This window comes from Tamandua tetradactyla, chromosome 18, assembly GCF_023851605.1.
Source record: "Tamandua tetradactyla isolate mTamTet1 chromosome 18, mTamTet1.pri, whole genome shotgun sequence".
Taxonomy (NCBI): Eukaryota; Metazoa; Chordata; class Mammalia; order Pilosa; family Myrmecophagidae; genus Tamandua; species Tamandua tetradactyla.
Window position 1 is genome coordinate 2300743 of NC_135344.1, and position 11059 is coordinate 2311801.

An 11059-nucleotide genomic window follows, 5' to 3' on the forward strand; every position below is an offset into this window, starting at 1 on the left:
GAGCCAAGAGTTTTAGGTTTGGGAGGCCTGGAGGGGTCCTGCACTGTGGGGGTGCATTTGGGGCTGGAGCATCACTGGGGCCCTCAGAGGAGGAGGGCAGAAAACCCACACGCAAGAGAACCACTGGACCAGGTCCAGCGCAGGGGTGGGGGATGCCCCAGCTGTCCTCTTGCCTCCTGGACCCCTGCTGGACTAACAGGGCCCAGCTTCAAAGGTCAGTGTGTGGGAGGAGGGTTATGCAATGATGGCAGAGTGGGAACAAAACAACGATGGAACTGGTGAATCAACTACTCTGAAACCCAAGAGCCCAGTGGAGCACTGTGCAGCATCCAAGGAAGAGGCGGAGCACAGGCTGCTGAGCTATGGTAAATATTGGTGAATCTCACTGTCCACGCACAGCTCCCATCCCGCATCCCCCAGTTGTGTGCAGGCAGCAGTGAGAATGGTAGCCAGGGCTCCTGGTGCAGTTCGTCGTGCCAGGGTGGGCTGCAAGGACGCAGGTCTCCAAATTCCAGGGGTGTGGGACAACTGCCCTCCAGACTGCTTGGCTCAGCTCTGAGGTGGCCATTGCTTCAACCCTGAGCAGGAAAGCAGCAGAGGAGTTTAAATAGGCAGTACCTTTTTTCCTTCTTTCTTTCCATTCCCCATTTGGGAGCAAAAAAGAGTTTGTAAAAATCAGAAACTGATGGCCAAGACTTCAACAAGAAACCTTGCAGGGCAGGCCACGGTGGCTCAGCAGGCAAGAATGCTCGCCTGCCATGCCAGAGGACCTGATTCAATTCCCGGTGCCTGCCCATGTTAAAAAAAAAAAAAAAAAAAAGAAACCTTGCAATTCCAGAGGAGCTGGAGAGCCATACTCCCAGGGTTATAACAACTCGATGCCCAGAATGTCCTGCTAACAACAAAAAATTACAAAATACACCCAGTAGTACGAAAGTAAGGCCCATTCACAGGAAAAAAAAAATTAAACACTAGAACTTCTAGTCAAAAATTTTCAATCAGCTGTCTTAAGCATATTCAACGAGCTAAAGAAATCCATATATAAAGAGCTAAAGGAAATTAGCAACATGTTGTGTGAACAAAATAAAGAGATGGAAATTATAAAAAGGGACTGTTTTAGGGCAGACCACAGTGGCTCAGTAAGCAGAGTCCTCGCTTGCCATGCTGGAGACTTGGGTTCGATTGCAGGTGCCTGCCCATGCAACAAAAAAAAAAAGGAGAACGTTTGTTAAAGATGCCAGAATGCAACACACCAGAGATGGGTCAGCATTTTTTTTTTTTTTAATTTTTTTTTATTAATCAAAAAAAAGAAAAGAAATTAACACAACATTTAGAAATCATTCCATTCTACACATGCACTCAGTAATTCTTAGTATCATCACATAGATGTATGATCATCATTTCTTAGTACATTTGCATCGATTTAGGAAAAGAACTAGCAAAACAGCAGAAAAAGATATAGAATGTTAATATAGAGAAGAGAATTAAGATAATAATACTAATAAAAAATATATATATATATAAAAAGGAAAAAAAAAAAACAAAAGATACAAACAAACAAACAAAAAACGATATTTCAGGTGCAGCTTCATTCAGTGTTCCAACATAGTTACATTACACTTAGGTATTATTGTGCTGTCCATTTTTGAGTTTTTGTATCTAGTCCTGTTGCACAGTCTGTATCCCTTCAGCTCCAATTACCCATTATCTTACCCTGTTTCTAACTCCTGCTGGTCTCTGTTACCAATGATATATTCCAAGCTGATTCTCGAATGTTGGTTCACATCAGTGGGACCATGCAGTATTTGTCCTTTAGTTTTTGGCTAGACTCACTCAGCATAATGTTCTCTAGGTCCATCCATGTTATTACATGCTTCATAAGTTTAGTCTGTCTTAAAGCTGCATAATATTCCATCGTAGGTATACGCCACAGTTTGTTTAGCCACTCGTCTGTTGATGGACATTTTGGCTGTTTCCATCTCTTTGCAATTGTAGATAATGCTGCTATAAGCACTGGTGTGCAAATGCCCGTCTGTGTCTTTGCCCTTAAGTCCTTTGAGTAGATACCTAACAGTGGTATTGCTGGGTCATAATCCATTCTGCCATTCTGTATCTTTTGATTGGGAAATTCAGTCCATTAACTTTTAGTGTTATTACTGTTTGGATAATATTTTCCTCTACCATTTCGGCTTTTGTATTATATATATCATATCTGATTTTCCTTCTTTCTACACTTTACTCCATACCTCTCTCTTCTGTCTTTTCGTATCTGACTCTAGTGCTCCCTTTAGTATTTCTTGCAGAGCTGGTCTCTTGGTCACAAATTCTCTCAGTGACTTTTTGTCTATAAATGTTTTAATTTCTCCTTCATTTTTGAAGGACAATTTTGCTGGATATAGAAGTCTTGGTTGGCAGTTTTTCTCTTTTAGTAATTTAAATATATCATCCCACTGTCTTCTAGCTTCCATGGTTTCTGCTGAGAAATCTACACATAGTCTTATTGGGTTTCCCTTGTACATGATGGATTGCTTTTCTCTTGCTGCTTTCAAGATCCTCTCTTTCTCTTTGACCTCTGACATTCTAACTAGTAAGTGTCTTGGAGAACGCCTATTTGGGTCTATTCTCTTTGGGGTGCGCTGCACTTCTTGGATCTGTAAATTTAGGTCTTTCATAAGAGTTGGGAAATTTTCAGTGATAATTTCTTCCATTAGTTTTTCTCCTCCTTTTCCTTTCTCTTCTCCTTCTGGGACACCCACAACACGTATATTTGTGCGCTTCATATTGTCATTCAGTTCCCTGATCCCCTGCTCAAGTTTTACCATTCTTTTCCCTATAGTTTCTGTTTCTTTTCGGAATTCAGATGTTCCATCCTCCAGTTCACTAATTGTAGCTTCTGTCTCTTTAGATCTATCATTGTAGGTATCCATTGTTTTTTCCATTTTTTCTTCTTTGTCCTTCACTATCCTAAGTTCTGTGATTTGTTTTTTCAGATTTTCTATTTCTTCTTTTTGTTCAGCCCATGTCTTCTTCATGTCCTCCCTCAATTTATTGATTTAGTTTTTGAAGAGTTTTTCCATTTCTGTTCGTATATTCAGCATTAGTTGTCTCAGCTCCTGTATCTCATTTGAACTATTGGTTTGTTCCTTTGACTGGGCCATATCTTCAATTTTCCGAGTGTCATCCATTATTTTCTGCTGGTGTCTGGGCATTTGATCAGATTTCCCTGGGTGTGGGACCTGGCTGGTTGAAAGGTTTTTCTGTGAAATCTCTGGGCTCTGTTTTTCTTTTCCTGCCCAGTAGGTGGCGCTCGTGGCGCTCGTCTGTCTGCGGGTCCCACCAGTAAAAGATGCTGTGGCTCCTTTAACTTGCCAATCCGAATCTCGCAGTCAGCCCGGGAAACCGTGCGTGGAGGGTGTTTGCCGGCCACTGCGGCTTGGGGGAGTGCTGGTCCAAATTGCCCAGCTGGCCCGAGACGCCAAGCGTGGCGGGAGGGCCCCGCTATCCAACGTTCCCAGTCAGACCGGGGAGCCACGTGCGTGGAGGGGACCCCAGTCTCCAGCCGCCCCGGCCGGGAAAACGCACGCCCCTTGGGTATCTCACCGCAGCAGATTCTCCCTGCCCGTTCAGCCGTTCCAGAATGGGTACGCTGTCTTTTTGGTCTCTGTCGTGGCTCCGGGAGCTGTTTCGTATTGTTTCTGCTTCTTTAGTTGCTTTTCTGGAGGAGGAACTAAGACCCGCGCGTCTTACTAAGCCGCCATCTTCTTCAGAAGTCTAAATTCCCCTTTTTAAAAGCCATTCCGTTTCTGGTATATTGCATTCCAGCAGCTAGCAAACTAGAACAGGCCTGTATGTGTGCCCATTAGGGCATCCCTCGCCCTGGCACTCTGGAGTCCTAGGCCTGGGCGTGCTCCTCCTTGCTCTGCCTTGCAGACACAGCAGGAGTGGGAACAATTCCTCTGTCCGACTCAGCCGCCCGCCGGAAGCGCCGCCCCGATGGGTCAGCTTTTAATAAAGGGATTTATTTAGCTATAAATTTATAGTTCTTCAGAGGAAAGACAGCTAGCTTTCATCTGAGTTTCTCTGTCAATGGGAAGGCACAGGGTGACATCTGCTGGCCTTCTTTCCTGGCTTCTGGGTTCTAACAGCCTTCCCTGGGGTGATTCCTTTTTGCATCTCCAAACATCTGGGCTGAGCTGCTTGAGCTGTGCTGTGCTTGAGCTCTCTTCTGACCTCATTCTTTTAAGCCTCTTGCTAATTAGATTAAACCTCACTCACTGCAGAAGGCACTCCCCTTAGTTGCCTGCAGATGTCATTAGCCATAGATGAGTTTCACATGCTGATTATTCAAATCCACAGCAGAATAACTGGGCACTACCACCTGGCCAAGTTGACACCTGAACATAATTTCTGTTCAGGAGCTGTAAAGAAATTCTGGAGCTGTAAAGTACAATAATTGAAATGAAAAATTCATTAGATGTATTCAACAGCAGATTTGAACAGTCAGAAGAAAAGATCAGCAAACTTGAAAGCAAGGCAATTGAAATTATCCATTGTGAAGAACAGAAAGAAAAAATAATGGGGAAAATGAACAAAGCCTGAGGGAACTGTGGACACTACCAAGCATATAAACACTCGTATCATCAGAGCCCTAGGACAAGTGAGAGAGAAAGGGGCAGAAAAGGTTTTGAAGATATGATGGCCCAAATTCCCAAACCTGATAAAAGACATGAATATACACATCTAGGAAACTCAATGAACTCCAAGCAGGATAGACCCTAAGAGAGCTACACAGAAACACATTATAGCAGAACTATTAAAATCCAAAGACAAGGAGAGAATTTTTAAGGCAGCAAGAGAGAAGCAACCTGTCACATACGAGATTGCTCATAAGAGTAACAGAAGAGTTCTCAACAGAATCCATGAGGCCAGAAGACAGTGGGATGACATATTCAAGTTCTTAAGGAAAAAACTGCCAACCAAGAATTGTTTATCTTTTAAAAAAGAAAAAGAAATTGACTTTTACAGATAAACAAAAGCTGAAACATTTCATTTCTAAAAGACCTGCCCTACAAGAAATGCTAAAGGGAGTCCTCAAGAATGAGATAAAGGGACAACAGAGAGTAACTCGAAGTCATAAGAAGAAATGAAGAACGCTGGTGAAGGTGACTGCATAGGTAAATACAATATCCTCTGTTACCGTATTTTATATTATGACTTAATAGGCAAATGTGTAAAATCACATTTTACAGGTGTTAATGGGTATACAATGCATAAAGATATAATCTGAGACAATAATAATATAAAGGGGGAGGGAGAAGAGAGATATAGGGTTAGAGGGTTTGTTTACTACTGAAACTAAGATGGTACTAATTAAACTAGGCTATTACTAATTTAAGATGTTAATTGTAATTACAAATATAACTACCAAGAAAATACATTTAAAAATAGAGAAAAGGAAAGGGGAAAGTAATCAAAACACTACCAAAAAAGCAACTAAATACCAAAGGCAGTAATAAAGTAGTGTTTTAGTTTGCTAGCTGCTGGAATTCAATACACCAGAAACGGAATGGCTTTTAAAGGGGGAATTTAATAAGTTGCTAGTTTACAGTTCCAAAGCTGAGAAAACATCTCAATTAAAACAAGTCTATAGAAATGTCCACTCTAAGACATCCAGGGAAAGATACCTTGGTTCAAGAAGGCCAATGAAGTTCAGGGTTTCTCTCTCAAGAGTGAAGGCACATGGCAAACATGGTCAGGGTTACTCGCTCATCTGGAAGGGCACATGGCAAACACGGCATCATCTGCTAGCTTTCTCTCCTGGCTTTCAGTTTCATGAAGCTCCCCGGGAGGTGCTTTCCTTCTTCATCTCCAAAGGTCGCTGGCTGAAAGTAGCATTCTCTGCTCTCTCTGAATCTCCTTCATTCTCCAAAATGTTTCCTCTTTTACAGGGTTCCAGGAAATTAATCAAGACCCACCCAATCCAGCTCAACAACCACTCTTGATTAAATCGTATCTCCACGGAGATGATCTAATTACAGTTTCAAACACACAATACTGAATGATTAGGGATTAGAAGAAACAGCTGCCTTTATGAAATGGGATTAGGATGAAAACATGGCTTTTCTAGGGTACATACATCCTCTCAAACCAGCACAAGCAGTCAATCAATAAAAAAGCAATAAGAAAAAAAGCAAATAAGAGATACAGAGAACAAATTGCTAAATAGCAGAAGTACATTTTTTCTTCTGTTATTACCTTAAATGTCAATGTATTAAACTTCCCTATAAAAAGGCAGAGATTCGTAGATTGGATGAAAACCCATGATCCATTTATATGCTGTCTATAAGAGATTCACTTTAGATGAAAGTAAAAAGGGTGGGAAAAGTTATTCCATGCAAGCAGTAGTTAAAAGAGATCCAGAGCAGCTATATTATTGTCATACAAAATAGACTTTGTGGTGGTTAGATTCAGTTGTCAACTTGGCCAGGTGAAGGCACCTAGTTTTGTTGCTGCAGACATGAGCCAATGGTACGTGAACCCTATCTGTTGCTAATTATATCTGCAGTCGGCTAGGAGGCGTGTCTGCTGCAATGAATAATGTTTGAGTTAATTGGCTGGTGCTTAAATGAGAGAGCTCAACATAGCACAGCCCAAGCAGCCCAGCATACCTCATCTCAGCACTCGCAGCTCAGCCCAAGGCCTTTGGAGATGCAGAAAGGAATCACCCCGGGGAAAGCTGTTGGAACCCAGAGGCCAGGAGAGAAGGCCAGCAGAGATTACCCTGAGCCTTCCCGCGTAAGAAAGAACCTCAGTGGAAAGTTGGTTGCCTTTCCTCTGAAGAACTAACAAAATAAATCCCCTTTTATTAAAAGCCAATCCGTCTCTAATGTGTTGCATTCCGGCAGCTAGCAAACTAGAACAGACTTCAAGTAAAAAAAGATTACAAGAGACAAGGAAGGATATTACATATCAATAAAATTTCAATGCAACAAGGAGATTAATGATTATAAGCATGTATGTGCCTCCCAACAGAGCCCCAAAATATATGAAGTGAAAACTGACATAATTGAAAAGAGAAATAGTTCTACAGTAAGAGCTGGAGAACTCAATGCACTACTTTCAATAATTGATTGAACATTGAAACAGAAGATCAATAAGGAAATAGAGGACTCAAACAACACTATTAAAACCAGATATGCCTAATGGACATATATAGAACATTCCATGCAACAACTCAGAATACACATTAATGGATCATTCTCCAGGACATATCACGTGATAAGTCACAAATGAAGTCTTAATAAATTTTAAAAGATTGACATCATACCAAATGTCTTCTCTGACCACAGTAGAATGAAGGTAGAATCCAGTAACAGAAAGAAAACTTGAAAAGTAACAAATACATGGAAATTAAACAATTCACTCTTAATCTATGGGCCAAAGAAGAAATCAAAAGAGTTATTAGAAAATACTTAGATATGAATGAAAATGAAAACATAATATAACAAACCTTACGGGATGCAGTGAAAGCAGTGCTCAGAGAAAAATTTATAGTTCTAAATGTCTATATTAAAAAAGAAGAAACATCACAAATCAATAACATAACTCTGTATCTAGAGGAACGAGAAAAAGAACAAACTAAACCCAAAGTTATACAAGGAAGGAAACAATAAAGATAAGAGTGGAGATAAATGAGATACAGAATAGAAAAAGAACAGACAGAATCAATGAAACCAAAAGTTGGCTCTTTGCAAAGAGCAATAAAATTGAGAAACCTTTAGCTAGACTGGAAAAAAACAAAAAGAAAAGGATGCAAATAACAAAAATCAGAAATCAAAGTGGGGACATTACTACCAACCTTACAAAAAGAAAAAAAGGATTGTAAGAGGATACTAAGAACAATTTTATGCCAACAAATTAGACAACCCAGATGAAATGGACAAATTCTTAGAAACAGACTGCCTACACTTATTTAAGAAGGAATAGGTGATCTTAACAATCAATAGCAAGTAACAAGATTGAAACAGTAATCAAAAACCTCCAAATAAAGAGGATGCAGGACCAGATGGCTTCACTGATTAATTTTACCAAACATTCCAATAATTAACACCAATCTTGCTCAAACTCTTTATCAATCATGCTCCAAAAAGCAAAAAGGTGGTAACACTTCCTAACTCATTCTAAGAGGCCAACATCACCTTCGTACTAATGCCAGGTAAAGACACCTCGAGAAAAGAAAAATTATAGACCACTACCCCTATGAATATAGATGCAAAAATCTTCAACAAAATACTACCTAACTGTATCTGTGATGGTTGGGTTCTGGTGTCAACTTGGCCAAATGATGATGCCCAGTTGTCTGGTCAGGCAAGCACTGGCATGACCATTGCTGCGAGGATATTTTGTCGCTGGTTGATAAATGAAAGGCTGGTGTAGTAAATCATCAATTGGTCGAATGCATCTTTGGCTGATTACATCTGTAGTCAATTAAGGTGTGCCTCCCACAATGAGATAATCCAATTAGGTGAAGGCTTGTAAGAAGAGAGATTCTTTCACTGTTTCTTCAGCCAGTGAGCCTCACCTGTGGCATTTGTCCAGACTCCTCATTGGAGCTTCACAGCCTGCCTTGCGGATCTGGGACTCTTCTATTCCCACACTGCGTGAGACACCTTTATAAATTCCATATTTATAGAGCTCTCCTGTCACTTCTGTTTCACTAGAGAACGCTGATTGATACAGAATCCAATAGCACAAAAAAGGAATTATATACCATGATCAAATGGGATTTATCAGGTGTTAATAGTCAGGGTTTTCCAGGGAAACAAAACTGACAGGAGATCAATGTCAATGTCTATCTATATGTATAATATAGATAGATGTATACATATACATATACATAAATATATGCTAAGATTTATTATAGGAATTGGCTCATGTGACTGTCAGGACTGGCAAGTCTAAATTCTGGGGCAGGATGTAAGTTGGGAACTCCGATGAAGGTTTCAATCAGTTCCCCAGGAGATGCTGGTTGGCTGAAGTAGAGAGAGAACTTCTTCTTTCTGATTGCTGAAATCATCAGTTCTCCCATTAAGGCCTTCAACTTGCTGGATGAGACATCTCCCATTGCTGAAGGCAGGCTCCTTCTGACGGTAGATCTGATCACCCATAGGTGCAATCAGATGACTAATGAAATATACTCACAGTAACAATCAGGCCAGTGCTTGCTTGACCAAACAATTGGACACCATAACTTAATCAAATTGACACATGAATCTAAGCATTACACCAGGTATATCGAGTATGGCTCGATATACAAAAATCAATTAGTGTAATACACTACATTAATAGCACAAGGAGAAAAAAATCACAATGATCATCTCAATTGACCCAACAAAAGACACTTGACAAAACTCCTAAGAAAAACCTCAGAGAACAAGGAATAGATGGAAACATCCTTAGCATGATAAAGGGCATATATGAATAACCCAAAGCTAACACCATCCTTGATGGTGAAAGACTGAAAGCTTTCCCCCTAAGATCAGGAACAAGAAAAGGATGCACACTGTCACAACTGTTATTCAGCACTGTGCTAGATTCCACCAGTAATTGGGCAGGAAAAGGAAATACAGGTATCCAGACTGGAGAGGAATAAAGCTATCACTATTCACAGATGACATTATCATATATATATGAAATCCTAAGTAATCTACACAAAAGTTAATGGACCTGATAAATTCATACAAGTTGCAGGGTGTAAGATCAATACACAAAAATCATCAGCATTTCTATATTGCAGTAATGAACAATCCTAGAAGGAAATTAAGAAAACAACTCCACTCAGAGTAGCATCTAAGAGGAAAAATATCTGGCAATAAATTTAACCAAGGTTATGAAAAACACACTGAAAACTAGAAAATATTACTGAAAGAAATGAAAGAAGTCTTAAATAAGTGGGAAGACATTTTGTGTTCATGAATTAGAGAATTAATATCATTAAGATGTCAATACTACACAAAGATTCGATGTATATACAGCTACAATGCAATCCCTATGAAAATTCTAGCTGCCTTTTTTTCTGAAATGGAAAAGTCGATCCTCAAATTCATATGGAAATGCAAGGGCCGTGAATAGCCAAAACAATCTTGCAAAAGGGAGAAACGAGGTTGAAGAACTCACACTTCCTAATTTCAAAACTTAATACAAAGCTACAGTAACCTAAACAGTGTGGTTCTGGCATAAGGTATATAGATCAATGGCGTGGAACTGAGAGTCCCCAAAAGTAAGTCCATACATCTATGACCAGCTGACACAGGCACCAAGCCCACTCAAGGGGAAAGAATAGTGTCTTCAACTAATGGTGCCAGGAAACGAGATGTTCACATACAGATGAATGAAGTTGGGCCCTACCTCTTACAAAAATTAACTCAAAATGGATAAACAACCAAAATATAAGAGTTAAAACCATAAAGCCCTTAAAAGAAAAGATAAGGGTCAATCTTCAAGACATTTAGATAGAGTCTTAGATATGATACCCAAAGTACGAACAACAAAAGAAAAATACAGACAAACTGGACTTCATTAAAATTTAAACCTTTTGTGCATCAAAGGACATTATCAGAAAAGCAGAAAGATAATTTATACATGATTTAAAATCCAAAATACATTAAGACCACCTATAACTCAACAACAAAAACACAGACAACCAAATTAAAATATGGGCAAAGGACTCGAATAGATATTTCTCCAAAGGAGACATACAAATGGCCAAAAAGCACATGTAATATGCTCAATATCATTAGCCATAAAGGAAACGCAAATCAAAACCACAAGATAACCACTTCACACTTACTAGGATGGTTATTTAAAAAATGGAAAATTACAAGTGTTGGTGATGGTGTGAAGAAATTGGACTTTGTGCATTGCTTGTGGGAACACAAAATGGTGTAGTTGCTGGGGAAAACAGTCTGGCAGTTCTTCAAAAAGTTAAACACAGAATTACCCATGACTCAGCAATTCTACATCTAGGTATGTGTTTTAGTTTGTTAAAGCTGCTGGAATG